Source organism: Pleurodeles waltl, chromosome 6, assembly GCF_031143425.1.
Source record: "Pleurodeles waltl isolate 20211129_DDA chromosome 6, aPleWal1.hap1.20221129, whole genome shotgun sequence".
NCBI lineage: Eukaryota > Metazoa > Chordata > Amphibia > Caudata > Salamandridae > Pleurodeles > Pleurodeles waltl.
The window spans coordinates 608168971-608188238 of record NC_090445.1 but is presented as its reverse complement, the minus strand read 5'-3'; positions in this window follow the sequence as shown (position 1 = coordinate 608188238).

The window sequence follows — 19268 nt, the reverse complement described above, 5'->3', positions numbered from 1 at the left end:
GGCGGTAAACGCAGTGGGGTCGTTTTGGGAAAGCTGTCCATCATCCTGGTAAGAGGCGGGAATTCCTTTACCTACTTCGAGGGTGGACGGGGCGTGGCTCAGCGGGCGGATATTACAGGTGCTTTATGAAGGGAGAACCTTCTACTCTGTGTCTCTCGGAGAGGAAGATAGAAACCGCGCGTCACGGTCAGATACAGATTACGCTCCAGTACATCATCAGTTCACCTCCAGGAAGGATTCTAGATCATTTCTGCTATGGGATCTCTGAGCGCACAGCCGTGCTTTATCTTTGCCAAGCCCAAGAGTTAGGGTGGCTTGTCCTTTCCTGAAGCTGAGCTTCAACTGCGGCACCTGCTACGATTATAATTGCAAGTGCTTCCTTTGAGGTTTAGCCTCTGTAAAATGAGCATCGTGGCCTACCCAACCAGAGTATTTTCTACGAGTATGTTAGTAAGCGTAACCTAGCATGTTTTATACGCCCAGTTTATATTGTACACTAAGGGTACGTGATGGGCCACGGGGAAAACGTCTCCAGCAACCTTGTGTTCCTTTGGCAATGTGATTGTTACTAGTGCGTCTTTGTGGAGATGTCCTCGTGCTTCTGAGCAATTAACAACGCACCACCGGAATCGGCGGTAAACGCATTGGGGTCGTTTTGGAAAGCTGTCCATCATCCTGGTAAAAGGCGGGAATTCCTTTACCTACTTCGAGGGTGGACGGGCGTGGCTCAGCGGGCGGAGCTTACAGGTGCTTTATAAAGGGAGAACCTTCTACTCTGTGTCTCCAGGAGAGGGAGATAGAACCCGCGCGTCACAGTCAGATACAGATTATGCTCCAGTACATCATCAGTTCACCTCCAGGAAGGATTCTAGATCTTTTTCTGCTATGGGATCTCTGGGCGCACAGCCTTGCTTTAGTTTCCAAAGAAACTATAAATCAATAGAAATATACATATAATCTGAAAAAAATAATTATCCCCATAGGCATATGCAGTTTATAGTTGTTTGAAAAAGGTGGTTATGAAGGAAAGAGCCAACTCTTGAGTAGTTTCCTGAAAACAAGAAAGTTATCTGTGGCTCTTATAGTTGGGGGTAATGAATTCCATAGTTTGGCTGCTTGGACGGAGAAGGATGTACCACCTACAGTCTTTTTCTTGTATGGTGGTGTTCTAAGGCGGGGTGCCAGTCTTGAGCGGAGGGTTCTTTGTTGGATGTATTTGGTAATTTTCTTTCTGATGAAAAGCGGTCCTGTTCCATGTATAGCTTTGTGGGTGATACAAAGCAGCTTGAAAGTGCATCTTCTGGCAACGGGTAGCCAGTGTAATGGTCTCAAGGCAGGGGAGATGTGGGCTTGCGGCTTTATATGTAGTAGTAGCCTGGCTGCGGAATTCTGGATACGTTGTAGTTTTTTCATAACAGATAGAGATGATCCATGGTAGAGGCTATTGGCATAATCCAGTTTGGATAATACAAGTGAGATAGTAGCTTGCACCTTGTGTGGAAATCCGAGGTGAGGGAAAATGCGTCGTAAAGTCTTTAAGGTGATGAAGCTTGTGCGTGCTAATTTGTCTACTTGGGCATTCATAGTTAGTTTGGAATCCATGGTGATTCCTAGGTTTTTCACTTCCTTGGATAATTGAGGAGGTGGTCCGAGATCGTCAGGCCAGACGCACAGAGGGTCATAATGTTTCCAGTCACCACATGTGAGTATTTCAGTTTTGGAGGTATTTAGTTTGAGATGGCTCCAGGTCATCCACTGATCAACGGCTCTGAGGCAACTGAAGATTTGAGAGTTTTCAATGTTTTTGGGGTCTTCTAATTGAAGTAGTATTTGTGTGTCATCTGCATAGTTGTAGCATGTGAGATGGAAATCATTGATCAGTTCTGGTAAAGATATCATGTAGATGTTAAAAAGCAAAGGTGAGATGATTGACCCTTGGGGGACCCCTGTTTTTGTGAGGTAGGGTTCGGATGAGAAGGGGGGTGAGTGGATGATATTTGCTCTTTTTTGGAGATAGGAAGTAATCCAGTTGAGCGCAATCCCTTGTATGCCGGCTTCGTGGAGTCTTTGAGTTAGGGTGTCATGGTCAACTGTATCAAAGGCAGCTGAGAGGTCCAAGAGAAGTAGTGCAGCAACTCCATTTCGGTCAACTGTGTTTTTAAGATCGTCCCAGATTGCCATGAGTGCCGATTCAGTGCTTCTTCCTGGGCGGAATCCAGTTTGGAAGTCTGAAAGTATAGAGTTGTCTTCAATGAATTGTGACATCTGGGCGAATGCTGCTCTTTCTATCAATTTGCCCAGGAAAGGTCCATTTGTGATAGGTCTGTAGTTGTTTGGGTCTTGCGGGTCTAGATTTGTTTTCTTTAATAATGGTCGTATGTATGCCTTTTTCAGGTCTGTAGGAAAAGTTCCTGAAGTTAAAGAGTTGTTGATGATTCTTCTTACAGGTGTGGCAGCGGAAGTAGATAGCAGGATGTTCTTGAAGATCTGTGGTGGGCAAGGGTCAGAAGGGCAACCAGAAGGTCTGCTTGCTTTGACCAAATTCATAAATTCATCCTGGGATATTTGTTTGAAGGACTGTAGAGGTTGGGATGGTTTATTCTTAAAGGGTATTTTAGTAAAGGGGTTGGTGCTGATGGTTTTCTTCTGTTTTAAATAGGAGTCCAGTGTGTCTGCCTTGGTTGTGTAGTGAGTTGCCAATTTGTTTGTGAAATCTTGAGTGGTGGGATGACTTCCTTCCATGCATGTGGGTTTTCGAAATTCATTGAGAATTTTGTAAAATTCCTTGGTTGTAGATTGAGCATTTAGAATTCTGTCTGACTAGTATCTTTTTTTAGCTTTTTTGATTGATGATTTGTATATCCTGTTAAGTTTGTGTAGCTGCAGTTTGTCTTGACTGTTGTTTGTTTTGAGCCAGGTCCGCTGCAACTTTCTGATTTGTTTTTTAATCTAGGTGCATGAACTAATGTTTCTAAATTAATGTTTGAAAACTATCACTTTTAAATTAATACTTCTCAATGCACTGATATAATCACTTGTTCTAAGGTGAAAAGGTTCTGCGTATTAAACAGACTTTTTGAATTTTGAAGAGACTGTCATATTTTTGCACTTTTGCTGCAAGATGTCTTTAAAAATGAAAGTCTTTCTAATGATAAGCGCAGCACTTTCTAGTTACTTTCTTTAACACCAATTGACCTTGAAATACATGTGTGCTTATCTATTTAACATATGTTTGGTGTTAATGCTGAGTCAAGTAAACAGCAGCCCAGGCTCCTGTTGACCAGGGGGCCACAACTAAAGGTCAGTAGGGCTGCCTGTGGTCCCTGGGACAGTACTTTGAGTATCAATGATCTATAATAAGTATCTAGGACACACATGGGGTACGTGTGTCTTGCCTCTGATTTCACTTGTGGGATTAGCAGGGAGAGGCATGAATATTTCTAAGTTTATGTTTTAAAACTATCATTTTTAATTAATGCCTTTCAATACAGTGATATAATCTGAAGTACTAAGGTGAAGCACATTTACAGGTTTTTTCCAACACCACATATTTTTATGTGATTGCTGCATGGTTTACATGCCAAATATTTTCATATCTCAACATGTGTAAACATGTGTAGAGCCAAGCCTGACCATTGACTCAGTTCTGGCTCAACTCTTCTGTTAAAATGTTGGCTCGCCCATCTCTACCCAAACTGCAGCAATAGTGACTTCATGTCGCTGTTGCTGCAGACATCCGATTTGACTGACAGTGCCAGGGCAAGACCGACAAAGTAATTATTAGGGTAGTGTCCACTCCATGCCCCCAACCTTGTGGGCATTCTGAAAGCTTCCCTGGGAATGCATTTACCCATTGCTTACCACTGGCTTTCTGGTTTGTAACTTACATTTTCTGGCTTTTTATTTGTTGGCTTTATGTGTTTTAGGCTGACCAGCATGTATTCATCCCTTCCATGGAGCAAAGCTTGTTCACTATTGCTCCTTGTATTTTTCTACGAGTTCTCACTTTCCGTAAACAGACCTTTAAATTTAGTTTTTATCTTTTCACATTTGCTGTGCATTCAAAGACAAAGGTCAAATGTCAGCCTCTGTATTGGGAGGGGCATTTGGTGTTTACTCTTCTTTCTCTCACTTTAGAGTCATTGTTGGCCTTTTTATCCATTACCCTTAATAGTCTTCATCCTACTTCAAGTAAATATGCTGCAAAAAAAAAAACACTTTGTTTAGGCCTTAGTTCAGACTATTCACTAGAGGCAAACATTGTTCCTTTAGCCTGTGGAGGCTAATTGAGTCTATCTCTAAAGCACACCTACTAATGCACTTTAAATACATAAAACTTTTCTGTGGTATTGGCATGGGATCGTACAATAGAGGCGACCAGCAACAGGAAGCTGAGGTAATTCCATTCATGTGGTAGGTCCCCCAATTTAACATGCAGTTAAGACATTGTACTCTAAACATTGTACTCTAACTATGACACTTGAGCTAGGCCTTAGCTTTAGAATTTATACCTACACTTGAGCAAAAGCTAGCACCTTAGACACTGAAAGCATCTCAACACATTTCATTTTACCCAGGCCGTAGCATTGGAACGTATGCTAGAAGCAAATGAACAGGCATTGGATGCAGAGTACCTATCTTTTTTTCCTTTTTTTTTTTTTTTTTTAAAAGTTGTTGCTCTTAATTTCCTCACGAAGTGTAGCACTTTAGGAGCAGCTAAATTTATATTGTAATCCCCAAGAAACTTGGGGATGGGTTATTGTAATGATTTTAATTCATTGTACAAAAAAGAATCTATTTGTCTATCTATTAAAGTGAAGGGATTTATGTGACAATCTTGCTGGGTACTGGGAAATAAATGGTTTTTGTCTAGCATACAACAAACTTTAAATGTCTGTAAATGAACTGTGCAAATATTTCAGAATATGTCAGAACTAGGAAAGCACAAATGAAGCACATTGTTCTGTAATTAGGAAGAGCGGTGGAAACAAGTATTTTTATTATGATCAGAACAAATCAGGACACTAGGTAATGCCATTTCCAAACATTACTGTTTGTGAATTATATAATTTTATCGGTAAAATGTATGCCTGCACAAATGTAATGGTAATTTCAATTGAAATGTGTTGTCTGTAATGACAGTGCGCTACATTACCATGCATACCTCACTCTACAACACTCTACTCTACTACATTCTACTCTATGAAACTCTACTCCACTCTGACACTCCACTCCACCACACTCCACTCTACCACACTCTACTCCACCAAACTACACTCCATGCTATGCTATGACACTTCAATCTAGGCCATTCTACTCTACGCCACTCCACTCCTCTCTACGCCACTCCATAACACTATATGCCACTCTATTCTACTCTACGGCACTCCTTGCTACTTTCCTCCACTCTGTCTCACTCTATGCTATGCCACTTCACTCTACAACACTCCACTCTACACCACTTTACTCCACTCTATTCTACTCTACCACACATTATTCCAATCTACGCCCCTCCACTCTACTCCACTGCACGACAACTCTTCGCCACTCTACTCCACTTTTTGCAACTCTACTCTACTCACTCCAATCTATGAGACTCCAATCCACTGACTTTTAGCCATGCAGAAAGCAGCCACGCTGGTGTACAACATGGCTAAAACACATTGGCAAAGCCAATAGCTCTTGCATAGGTGAGACCAATTGGCTTAGCCAATGCTTATTTTCTGCTGGAAGTATTTTTTTCACTTGCTTACCCCAAACCTCCTAATAATCTTTTCATCAGCTTTTTCCCCACAGATGGATTATGTGGCTTCCCAGAAGACATCGGGGCTTCAATGAAATTCACCCCCGGTAGCTGCATTTGTTCTACATCAGTGGAACCAAAGCTGTTGACTTTTCAGGGTGTTTTCATGTTTATACAGAATAATATGAATATCACGAAATATGAAATCTGAGAAAACTCCACAAAGCATAGCTAGAGGCATGGACAGACTACTTACTTCTCTCCATGTACAAAACGTATATATCACACACACACACACACACACCACACACCACACACGCCCCTCCTCCTTCCCCCCCAACGCTTCCTCCGGAGGATCAAGGTTGAATGCCTTTATGAGGTCACTGAACTCTGAGTTGACCTGCACCCGCTTATGCACCATAAAGCCTTGATCTTTAGCTAATTTCGAACATGTAGAATAAGCACTTCATTGTAAGCCACTTTCAAAAGCGGTTGTAGGTCGCAATGCATAATAAACAAGCATTTGCAATGCAATGTGTTTCGCATTTGTTCAATACAGAGCCACTAGTTTTATAAAGTCCTAAGCAGACTTTTCTTGCCACATAAATTGAAAATGAAAAGTAATACAGTTTTACATGAGCTAGCCGATTTAGAGTGCCATGCCATGAGCATGAGCGTAAAGAAGCACACAAAAGGAAACAGAAATTTGCTTGCAGTCAAATGTATCGGCTGTTATGCAATTATCCATGTAACAGGGTTGATGTCATGCAAAGCACTCGACTACTGCCCAGCGAGATTGCGTTGCGTAGGAAATAAAAATAAAAAGTAGTCCAGAAACCATGCGGAAAAATGAGGCCTTGTATGTTTCGGTAGTTTACCAGTGCTCTTGAGGAAGGCTAAATACCGGAAAAGGCATAACCTACGTATGCCTTTCACAAATTAAATCAAGCAAATTTTAAAAGGCAAGTCCACGAACCAACCAAAGTGATGGGAGTGACATGGGCATGGTTAAGAGCCCACAGAGAGTTTACACCAGGGGCCAGAGCACTTGTGCGCTCAACCTTAAAAATACAATAGCCTTCCGGGCCCATGAAAGTGTGTGTTTGCCAGGCGGTAGTAAAGTGGGGCAATGGGGAGACTTGATGACAGGAGGAGCAGGGTGGAGAGCAGATCGAAGGACCCCCTTGATGAAAGGAAAAGCTGGTGGATGAGAAGGCAGACTTGACTCCTGTGCTGAAAGGGGAGTGTAGGAGATACACTGAGCACATAATGAAAGAAGGAGAAGAAGAAAATATGCAATCTGTAATGAAACAAGACACAGGGAAGGAGAAGAGGGACAGAGCTGTAAGTGGAATAAAAGCATAGAGAGAAAAGGAGAAAAAAAGGGGAGAACTGGATCTTGTGATGAAAGGAGGAGCAGGTGGGAAACAGTCAGCACAGGGAGCCTAAGAAAAGACCAATAGAGAAAGTGTGACGTCAGCGAAGGAGTCTGTAATGAAAGGAGGAGCAGGGGAGAGGATAGACCCATGGACCCCCCTTGATGAAAATAAAAGCTGATGGATGAGAGGGAAGGCTGGACCTATGTGCTGAAAGGGGAGATGTGAGAGACAGGAATCACATGATGAAATAAGGAGAAGAAGAGTTATAGGGAGTCTGTAATGAAAGAAGATGCAGAGGAGGAGACGACAGGCAGTTGTGATGGAAATAAAAGCATGGAGACAAAATGAAGGAAAAAGGAGTGAAATGGATCTTGTGATGAAAGTCGGAGCAGGTGAAGGGCAGATGATATAGGGAGCCTGTTGAGAAAAGACAAGCAGGGTAAGTGGGATCAAACAGAGAACCTGTAATAAAAGTAGTGGCAAAAGGGCAGTCGAAAAGGAGGGCCAGGGATGAAAAGTGGAGGAGCAATAGGGGGCCGGTGACAAAAGTAGGGGGGCCAAGGCAGAGAGGAAGTGATAACCAGGGAGAATATAGCGAAAGTGGGGAAAGAAGGGAGAGGATGAGGCATTTGTTCAGTGTGCTGGTTTGTTGGGGAGAGTACACAAAATCAATTACATTTCAGGGACATCTGCAGTGAGTCCAGGAAACTGCTCACCACACTCAGAATATGATGTCATGTTTTATCTTATTTTCTATGTGATGTGGTGTTTTTCTATGTGGTTCCATGATATGTTATATTTTAGTGTGTTACTTTAGTTTGTATGACACAATTTGTGCTGTTCTATGGTATGTGGTGTGCTTTGTGTAGTCTTATGCTGTGTTTCGTTGTGTTGTATAACCTATATATGTATATATAAATATTGTGCTTTCTTAACTGTGGCGCAGTGTTGTTCCTGTTGGGCTATCCTGTGTGGCATGCCGTCTTACGTTGTGTCTTGTTTTGTGCCACATTGTTTAATATAATGTGTTATGGTGTATAGTGCTGCTAGGGATTTGTTGCTTTACATAGTTATGCCTTGTTCGCGAGTGCTGTGTTATTGGAGATTGCTGCATATGAAGAGAACCCTAACTGAGGATGTTCCACAAACATAAAAGCAGGACTACACTCAAATCGACGAGGGTCACAGAATGACTCAATTAACAGTACTGTCTAACGAAGAAAACACATACAACGTGTGACTAACAAGATTTAAATGCAAATATTTCAATCTTCCATGCTAAATAAAATATTTTTTGCTTGTGACTGTTGACAAATACTGCGCTGGAACAAATAAAGTCTTGACTCTACTAGCTATTCACTTTGTCAATGCATCTTAGTCATGTTGTACAGCAGCGTGGCTGTGCAGCAAGGCTAAAATTAAAGTTATCAAAAAAGCACTAGGAAACGTCCAGCGCTGGTGCCGTGTCATCTCTTTTTATTTTCGGGTGAAAGAGCAGGACGGGCAAACATGGATGGGCTGGTATAAGTAAGCAAGAACAGAAGGGCGGGGTCGAAGGGGACAGCTACATGGAGAAGTAATGGAAGGGGAAAGCAGCAAATGGATAAAATAAATAGCACTTCAATCAAGGCACGATCAGCGAACAGACACCAATTAAATGTAATCAATCTGTGCTTGGTCCCGTCGCCAGAGAAAGGAACGGGAGTGACGCATGGCCTTTTCTGGCCATTCAGGATGCACCATAGGAGAGTGGCATAGACTCGGGAAAAGCGCCCGCCCCGAAGTGGGGGGGCGCGGCCCGTTAGGGGTCGGGGCCTCCAAGGCCCTTGGGCACTCCCCCCCCCTTTCCTGTCCGGTCGGCACCTCTCGCCGGGGATGGGCAGATTCGGCCGCGTTTCCGCCCTGATGCCTCGCGAGGTGTTCAGGGCGGAAGTGGGCAGGGGAGGCGCGTCGTGGGGCCGATGTTGGTTGCTGGGGCTGGTTCCGGCCGCCGCGTACCGGTGGGGGGCTATTTAAGAGCCCCCCAAAGAAGGATAATCCTTCTTTACCTGCGCGCGGCGGCCGGGACCTGCTCGGCGACCCGCTTTTGTGGTCTTTTCCTGGTGATTATCGACGCGCTCCCTCCCCTTCGTCAGGCCAGATTTCTTCGGGTTGGTGAGACCTCTCCTGGGTCCCCCTGACGGTCGCTGTCGCCGCTTTTGTCCTCTTCAATCACCAGAGTGCTCCCCCCTTTTTCCTCAGAGCTGTCTCCCGGGGGCTTCGATGCGGCGATAGGGGAAGGACCTGTTTTGCCTCCTTTCTGCTTGGAGGTGCAATCCGTCGCCGGGCTCGGGCCCTCGTGGGGGCGGCTGGTGCTGGGGGCATGTGTGAGGTAAGGGGGTAGGCGCTGGGGTGGGCGACGGGAGAGAGCGGCGGTTTCTTTTGGGGGAGGTGGCGCAATGTTCGCTTGTTGGCTCGCCGTTTGTTTGGATTGTGGATTTTGATCGGTTTTGCGCGGACGGTGGCTTTAGGTTCATAATACATGAAGAGGAGCGAACGCGCGGAGGCTTGACCGAGAGCAGAGTTCTGCCTTTTCAGAGTGCGCATATGCATGCCTCTTTAATGATGTAATGCATAGCTTGCGGTCAAGCGGTGGGTCTAGCTTGTCCCTTCAGAACCAGATTTGGTGATAGTTTCTTGTTTTGTTCGACCTTCTTGGCCGTGTTTTGCTCGGGATTCGACGAGTGCCTTAATTACCAGCTATCTCCGTAGAGCCTATACTGAGGAAATAAGCGCTTTTCAAAGTGCTTTTTTGAGAAATCCCTGTTCTTAAGGTGGGCATGCGGCGATCGGCTAGAATGATAGCGAGGTAGAGTTATGAAGTGGTTGTACCTCTTTTCGTGCGGGCAAGGTCCACTGGGAGCTATGTATTTTATTTGCTTTGTGTGGTTAATATGGCGCGTTTTTATGTGGACCTCGGAGTCCGTGCAAGAGAGTGAGATTGTTCAGTTATGTTTTGTTTAGATGAACCATTAGATGGTACACACAGGTCATGCAACGATTATCATGGCGAACACAGCATGAGACGCTGCACAGAAGCTTTAAATCGTTGACTAAAATCAAATTAACGTTTAGATCTTGCAAGGTCCACAAAAATATATTTTTTTTTTTAAACGGTGTTTAAAATTGAATAACACTCTTTTGGTGGACGGAACATGTAGAATTTGGGAGTTTAGGCCTCCGGAAATGTTTAGTAATGTTTTTGAAGACGGCATTCCTTTATTCTCGGTTTCGCCTGGGATTGTTTGGAAATATGCAACATGCTTCAATTTTCACATTGGCAACCTTAGGTCGGCATTTACTGTGTGTGAGCTGCTCGATAGCCTGGTCTGTGGCGGTGGATTTTCTCTTAACCGTTCAGAAATTTGGGTACCTTCTAACTGTGCTCGTTTATGCCTCTTAAAGCGGCAGAAAGAATCCTCATGGATCTACTTATGTTCAATTGTCCAACTCCATCTCCCCATCCTTCCATGAGCTGCCAGACAGTGGAGCATAGCAATTTTTACTCGCTCTTCACTTCCCATAACAGCCAGGATATTTGATATCTTGTGACGGTGAGGCTCCTGCTACCATATCAAACAATAAAGAAGTGCAAACTTCTATTCTCACAGAGGAACGGATGAGAGGCATAACTTGGAGTGTGCGGTTTCCCTGCAGAAGACACCCCTGCAGAGCCCTGTGTCAGCGCATGTCATTGATGCTGTTGAATTCACATGGGTTGGGGCGGTTAGGAGGGGGTCCCAGGGCAGTCGCGCATGCGTGTGCCATAAGAGCTGGTGATTAACATCACAGACACTGCTGAACCCATTTCAGATTTGTCAGGCGTGCCTACCAAACTAAGAATGCATGACTATGGTGGTTTGAAGGGTCAGGGTGGCAACCCAACTCCCCAAAATATACGTCCAGGGTTTTGATGAAGTTTTCAAATACATTATATTTTATACTCCCATACAAGAAACAGAGCATCCTTCATTTTGGAGCTAGCGCAGCTCAGGACTTTGCTTTCTTTGGTCGTGAACCGGTTTGTCTTGGGTACATAGCGTAGTACCCTGGCTGAGAATCGGGTGTGCCTTGAAAAGAGGTTCGCGTCCTGCTGATGGGTCTTAGTTATTGACTGGTTTGTGTGTACTTAGATTGGTACACCTGCTGGCACAGGGGTGTGCCTTGCATGGATTCAGAGGATATTCGTTGTTTGTATTCCACGGTGTCCACTTGCAAGCATGGGGTGCGCTGCGCATTCATTCATACACTGTCTCTTGTCTGTACTTTATGTGGTCCTCTTGCATGCTCGGGCAGTGCCCTGTATTGATTCACATGCGGGGCTGATTAGTCCTAGACCTGTTTGTTGTGTGTACTCAGTGTGGATCGCAGGCTGCCACTAGGGGGTGCAGTGTATCGAATCACACATGGTATATGGGTCCTAGCTGGCTCATGGCATTGAGGTTTTTTGGATTTTGACCTTTCTTAAAGTTGGTGACATCTGTCTTGGGGGCACACTTAGGGTTGGTCTTGTGCGGTTTTGGCTATACTTGCACTCACTGTTTGGGAAGCAGCGGGCAGGTTAGAAGCCATATATTGTATACAATAGAGTGTCACTAGCGAGAGCGCATATTCATGCGCTGTCATAGGCTCGACCCTAAAAATAGAGAGCGTGCTGCACTTTTTGTAATGAAATCTAGCAGTACGATCAATAACCAATGCTGTCATAAACATCTCAGTGTCAGCTCATGGCAGCATTTTCAGGAACAAAAGTTCGGAAAAAATTGCTCAGAATAAAGTTATTCAATCATTCAATTATTTAAGCATCAGTTGTAATTCTGTTATTTGCTTGTCATTCCCAATGTATGCTGGCTCTAAATTGTCATTTCACAACTCCGCTACAATAAACTAATACAGAATAGCACAGCATAGCAGTGATGTCATTTTCTTATTGCAGGTGAGTAGTGAAAAAATAGGTTTTTGTACAGTCCCATATATGCATAATGTTTTAGGCTAACAATTAAAGAAAAACTGATATTATTGGGCCTTTTGGCAATTGCAAAGTTTTCAAACGAAAACCATTATCTTCATTGGTTTGAGAATAGGCTGAAACAACATTTCTACCAAATGCACACCCTAAAAATACAGAATATCTTTTTTGTGAGAGCTTTTCTCTGTTGCAAGTGATGTCATACTGATATTTTCCTTGTGAAAGACAGGAAGTTGGTGCAGACACTGCTTGCGTGGTTCACACCTTCATTATGAGTTTATGAGGGAGATAAGCTATGACAGGTCACCATTTTCTTATTACAGATGTCAGAATGTGGCCTTTTTAAGTAACAAAATACGGACAGTTATACTTTCATAACATGCTGCCATATAATTTAGCTACACATACATAGATTCAGTATAGACTGAGATGATGAGAAAGAATTTCAAGACATACCCATTAGAATAACTCAGTAGAAAAGTGCACCAGCTAATCATCATTAGGTCGAGCTTGCAACAGTGCATGCACTGCATGTGCTCTCGCTTGTAAAATTGATTTTTTACAATAAAGACCTTGGAGTCTGCCCATTGCTTCTATTTATTGATTTTCTTCTTTGGTGCCTCCTAATTAGCCAGAACAGGCCAAGCATGACTTCCACTCCGTTCTGTGGAGCATGGACACAGCACAGACCTCCCTCATGTTCCTTCCCCCCAACTCCTACATTTCTTTAACATATTGCACAGCAGCAAGGGCTGCTATGCAACATGGATTGTAAAAAAGTGCTATGAACCGTCAACGATAGCCATGTCAGAACGCTTATTTTTTTCTTGACTTCAAGCCATGTGCACAGCAGCTCACACTGCTGTGTAACGTCTTAAAACAGCATTGAAAAAGTGAAGCGATCCCGGTTCTCCCAGGAGCTGGGGAACTGGTAGACCGTGCCATAGGCAAGACCTATTGGTTTTGCCTATGCTTGCTTATTATATGCCCATAAGATTCCAAATACATGGGACATTTCTATCCATGCCAAACCTTAAAAAACAGAGCAGTGTGCGCTGCTGACACCCAGTGAAACACAAGGCAGACATGTGGCCAGGGAACGGGTATTCTCGGAATAGTAGTCTTGGCGCCAGTGTCGGACGGGCCTACGGGGCAACCTGGCAGAGCCCAAAGGGCTGGTCTGACAGGTTGGTCTAGCAGAGTAACAAGGATGTCCTCAAAAGATGAGAAAGTCAGGGAGGCAATGAGGCTGTTAGCCGAGGCTGGCCACCTTGACTTGCTGGTTAGCGGTGAGGTGCGGCCTCGCCCAGCGATCCGCATATCAAGCAGAGTGGGTGGCAGCAGCGGTCATTGCATGCTCGCCGTCACACGCTCGAAAGGTGAGCAACTGAAACAGACGAGTGGTCGGAGCTGCCCATGAGTACGCGGAGCTGCCGGGTCCCAAGGCACATCGAAGGGAGGGGAAGAGGAGGAGCCACGGGGTATAAGTGGCAGGAGAGCTGGGCGTGGGCCAGATCGGGAGGGGGGACAATTTGGAGGGTGACAGTGAAAGGAGGGGTCGGTACATTCAGGCACCAGGGGGAGTCGCAAGGGAGGGGGGAAGTAATGGGAGCCCAGAAGCAGAAGCTGGGGGAGCAAGCAGACCGCGCCACAGGCCCTTAGGCCCTGGATATGCCATATGAGGGCCCAGGGCATAAGGAGACCAGGTTTGCTATGGAGGGGAGGGTAGTTCAGCCAGACCTGAGATGCCGGGGCCCATCAGGGAGTGCCATTTGGATCCGGAAGGGGGCCAGGCAGAGGTAGGGCAAGAGGAAGACGTTGTTCTGGGGGAACAGAGCCAAAACAACATAGGTTGGGCAAAGGGTTGCGTTGAACCAGAGGATGGTGTTTGGGGGAAAGGGCCTGGGTGGCATGTGGGGGAGGGTGCGGGGAAACATGAGTTGGGGCAGGTGGACAAGGAGGAGTACTAGTGGGTTCGGGTGTAAGCAGGACGAGATCTTCAATGGCAGAGCAGGGGAGCACGCTTCTATGGAGCGAAGATGAGGATGAAGAGAGCACCAGGGCAGTCAGCAGGGGGCCCCCTATATATGTATATGCCAGGAACAGGCAGTCAGGGTTCATGGGGCGGAGCTGGGGGGTAACAGCAAGCATAGGCGAGGGTTGCTATAGACAGGTAGAAGGGGCACAAGGCTACACACCGGTCTTACAGTCTTTCTTACAGGCATAATGTACGCAGGGTGAGGCAGTGTCGGGAGAGCATTGGTTGGCTCAACTGCCCCGAGGTGAAGGGTCCGCTAGGCGCAGAGTGTCCAGCCAGGCAACATCGTGGGATCCGGAGTTGAGCACCCCCACGTAGGTTGGCAACAGCCTCGCAGGGGGGAGTGGCCGGGCACGAGCGGTCCTGCTCCACCGGCATGGTGAGTCAAGAATGCAGCTCAAAACATAACCACAGGAAGGACTTGGCTAAGGGTTTTAAGGAGCGATGGAGTGTCACCCCCTGGGTGGAGGAGAAACCGGCGCGCGAAGTGCTGGGTACGAGTGGTACCAGGGCCGTGGGACAGGACAAGGGCAAGGAGGTGCCCAGAGATGGATATGGCGCAGAGGCGCAAGGGTGTGGATTTGAAGGTATGGATCTGGATTATATCGAGGATAGTCCAGAAGAAGGGGAGATTGTGGAAGGAGAGAGTGATAAGAAGGAAGGGCAGGGGGAGGTTGAGGGGTTGTAGCTAATGTTATTTGTGGTTGTATTTTGCAGGGCAAAGCAACGGCAGGCAGCCATGGAGAAGACAGCCTAACATGACACTGGCAAGGCGGCAGGCTTTGGGGTGGGTGTCGAACTTGATGCCAGGTAAGCAGAAGGAGTGCGGGAATCGGGAGCAACAAAGAATTGAGGTTGGCTGTGGGGGGAGCTTTGATGAGATACTGATCAGAAAAGGTACTTACGTCAGGGACACGGGTGTGGGGCCTGATAACAAAGGCGAAGAGGGGATATCACGGGTACAGGATTCGGAAGCACAGACAAGGGGGCAAAAGGATGAGGTGAATGCTACTGAGGGAACGAAGGTCGAAGAAGGGGGGAAGATGGAGCAGGGAGTAAAAGAAAGAGAGGTTAAAGAGGTTCAAGTTAAAAAACTCCCTTATATGTGGGTTACGAAACTGTTGGGGGCACATTTGATGTCAGCTAGAAGGGACAAGATTTGCAAGGGAGAATTTGTGGAGGTACTGAAATTGTTACACAGAGAGGTAAGGGCAAAGGAACTCATGAAAGAAGAGGAATTTGAACTGGCGAAACGCCCACGGGTGCCAGTGACCATAGAAAACTGGACTTCGGCTTTTCCTATATACACAAGTGTATATTGCAAGAAATATCCAGAGAGTAGTGTTGCCCTTCTAAAATTTATGGACATAATTAGGAAGGCTCAGATTTCATTTGGTGGGAAACCATGGGCTCAGTATGACGAAGAGTTCAGGGTGAGAATGACAGCCGACCCAGAAGCCAAATGGGGGGAAATAGATACGGATTTGTGACAGCAGACGATGGGCCCAGCAAAGTTTGGTAAGACGGTGTTTACAGGCAGTGGTCTGCCAATACAGTAAAAGTCCTTTCAGTAGCGTCCCACCCAGGGTGTGGTGGGGTCGGGAACCAAAACACAAGGAGGGATCTTGGGGGCCTGCTGGGACTTCAATAAAGCTCTTTGCACAAGAGAGTACTGCAAGTTTAGACATGAGCGCTCGAAGTGCGGGGGCAGGCATGCATTGGTTCAGGCTTTGCGAACCAGGGAACAGAGCAAGCTGGGCAATACATCAGTGGGGGACATCAGCCACCAGCCACACAGGGATGGCATCAGGGAAGTCAGGGAAACTTTAGGAGGGGGAGGCTGGGGCTCTGGAGGTAAGGGCTCTTATGCGGGTTATGGTAAACAGGCTACTCTACTGGTTGCGGCTTAACCCCAAAGGGGATGAGGCTGCTCAGTTGGACCGTGACAGAGGCACTGGGCTGAGATTTCAAAATCTGCCAAGACATATCCACAGGTGGTGAGGGCAAAGCTAGGGAAAGAAGTGGCCAAAGGTAGGATGGCAGGACATTTTCAGGATTTGCCAATGGACAGCCTTATTATTTCTCCCATTGGGGTGGTGCCCAAAAAAGAGCAAGGACAGCTCAGCTTAATACAACATTTAGCCTCCCCAGAAGGACTGTCTGTTAATGACTTCATCTCGGGGGAAGTGCATGTGTGTCATATTCCTTAGTTGATGTGGCTATGGCATTAGTGGTGCAGACAGGACAAGGAGCACTGATGGCAAAATGTGATATCAAGTCAGCATTTCGGCTGCTACCAGTACACCTGGGGGATTTCCAGTTGTCGGGTATACAGTTTGAAGGCATGTGTGGTATGTGGTTAAGGCTCTGCCTATGGGATGCGTGATATCATGTGCACTGTATTAGCGCTTCAGTTCTTTTTTTGGAGTGGCTTTTCATGTATAATACGGGCCACAAGGAAGTCACGCATTACCTAGATGATTTCTGCTTGGTTAAACATTCCGGTTCAACAGGCTGCCAGGTGTTGCTGGGCAGCTTTCAAGAGCTCATGGAAGATGTAGGAGTGTCTTGGGCCCCAGAGAAGACAGTGGATCCCGCCACATCCATTTCCTTTTTGGGGATTGAGTTGAATTCAATGTCTATGCAGGCCCAGACTGCACTTCGACAAAAAGTAATGATGCAGTTGTTGTTGGACAAGATGTTGACTAGACAGAAAGTCACAGCTAAGGAAGTGTAAGCTTTACTGGGCCACCTGAACTTTGCATGCAGAGTAGTCAGAGCGGGCAGAACCTTTTACAGGTGGTTGGGGCTGGCATTGTCAGGATTGTCTTTCCCTCATCATCACCTGAGGCTATCAGCGGGATTGAAGGAGGACTTGCACACGTGGCGCGTGTTCTTGAACACCTTCAATGGCATACCTATGGGTACTCCGCTTGAAATGGAGTGTGAGGCACAGATATTTTCGGATGCCTCGGGAGGCATTGGTTTTGGTATTCATTGTCAAGGCAGATGGTGAGCGGAGAAGTGGCCAATGGGGTGGAAAAAGAGAGGACGTAGTATTCCCTTTCTGGAGCTCTTCCCTCTGGTGGTAGTAGTGTATTTGTGGAGCCCCTTATTGCAACATAAGAAAGTTCTGTTTCATGTGGATAATTTGGCAGTAGTACAAGTGGTTAACAGGCAGCCAGGCAGGAATCTGCAGGTCCTAAAATTGCAGAGCGTGTTTGTTCTAGCTTGTCTGCATTATGATATCATGTTTAAAGCAAAGCAAGTGCCTAGGGTGGACAATGACATAGCGGATGCTTTGTCTCATTCACAGTGAGAGAGGCTCCATGGGCTTGCCACTGAAGCAGGCAGGCAACGGAGTCACATGCTACAGTAGTTTTGGAATGTAGGCGAGAAAGGATGCTGTAGCTGGTGGTAGGGTCATTGGCACGGTCGACAAGGAAGGCGTATCAGCTGGCCTGGAGGGAATTCATTGGGTCAGGGGTGGTCAGAAGGGAGAGGGCTAGGGATAGAGTTGAACGTGTGGTCCAATTCATTATAGAATTGATAGGTATAGGGCAGTCGAAGGTGACTATTGCAGGTAAACTAGCGGGCGTGGCTTTCATGTGTAAATTATTGTGGGGCTATGCACCATCAGCTGGAAAGTTGGGCGCACACATTTTGGAAGGATGGGTAAGGGAACAAGCACAGGTCAGGCAGGCAAGGAGGACCTTGAGTTTAGAAGTTTTGAGGGGGGTACTGCAAAAATTGCCACAGATTTGTTATGCAGAGCAGGAAAACATACTTTTTGCAACGCTGATGGTGTGGATGTTTTTTGGAGCAGTTCGTGTGTCAGAAATGCTGGGTTCCAAACCAAACAACGGGCTGCTTTGGGAGGAGGTCTTCATGCAAACCCAGGGGTGGCAATTTTTCTGAGGTCTTGCAAGACGGATCAGAGGGCGCAAGGGGTGCATGTATTGTTGCCAGAGCAGGAAGAAAGTGGGATTTGCCCCCAGCAGTGGTGTTTGAGGTTGGGAAGGCTAAAGGCTGAGAAGGTAGGGGCAGTTTTTGTGCACATAGACAGCAAGAGAGAAACAGCCTTTCAGTTGTTGAACATATCAAGAAAAGCAGTATTGTGCATGGGGATGCAACCTATGGATTTTTGGACACATTCCTTTCGGATGGGGGCAGCAATGGAAGCAGAGAGGCGGGGGTGGCCCAGGGAGAGAATAAAGCAGTGGGGAAGATGGTCTTCCAAGTGCTTTCAGAGGTATGTGTGTTAGATGCTAGGGAGGGGCATGATCAGAAAGGGCTTGCCAATAACATTTATTTATTTTGTAGGTTCTGTGCTGGGCCCCCTGTCGGCAACATTGAGCGTGTGGATGGTGCAGCATTCATTCATCAGAAGGGCGGAGCAATAAGTCAGGAAGCCAAATAAAGTCAACTTGGAACTGAGTGAAACGTATGGAGGGGTTGCATGGCATGGAAAAGGGGGCATTAGGTGGAAAGAATTGTTGCCAACCTTGGTTAAGTTAAAATGACTTAGTGCAGGAGAAAGGCTTGGCACTGGTAAAATGGATGAAGTGAGACTTGTTGAAAAAAAGCAGCAGTGGGCAGGTTGTTTTCCAGTGTGGACAGAGACTATAGCTAGAAGAAGTTGGGGGGGGTGTACAAACCAGCAGTGATAGATAGAGCCTGCCGGAAGCTTAACAGTGAGATGAGGCATTTTTGTAGAGACCAGGTTGCATGGTGTACTCTGATATACATTATGATCCTGTGGAATTATTTCATGTGGACTGGGTTCATCTGTCAAACTTGGTACGAGGCTATACTTGTTGGAGATTAGGGATTTTATAGCAAAGATGCTGAAAGGAGTAGTGTGAGGGGGCAGAAAAAGTTCAGAGATGCCCATTTTTCTGGTGGCAGATGCCCAGAAGGTTGGTGGGGCCTTTACTGAAGGTCAGTGGAGTTTACAGATGGGACCCAGCCTCTAAGAGAGGAGGCAACAAATTAGACACAGAAAAAGAGCAAGATTAAGTTTATTTACACAGGAAGTTGGCATTTATGAATAGGCATGAGTTAAAAGTTAAGCGGGGGAAGTTCAAGTGCTATGAATAA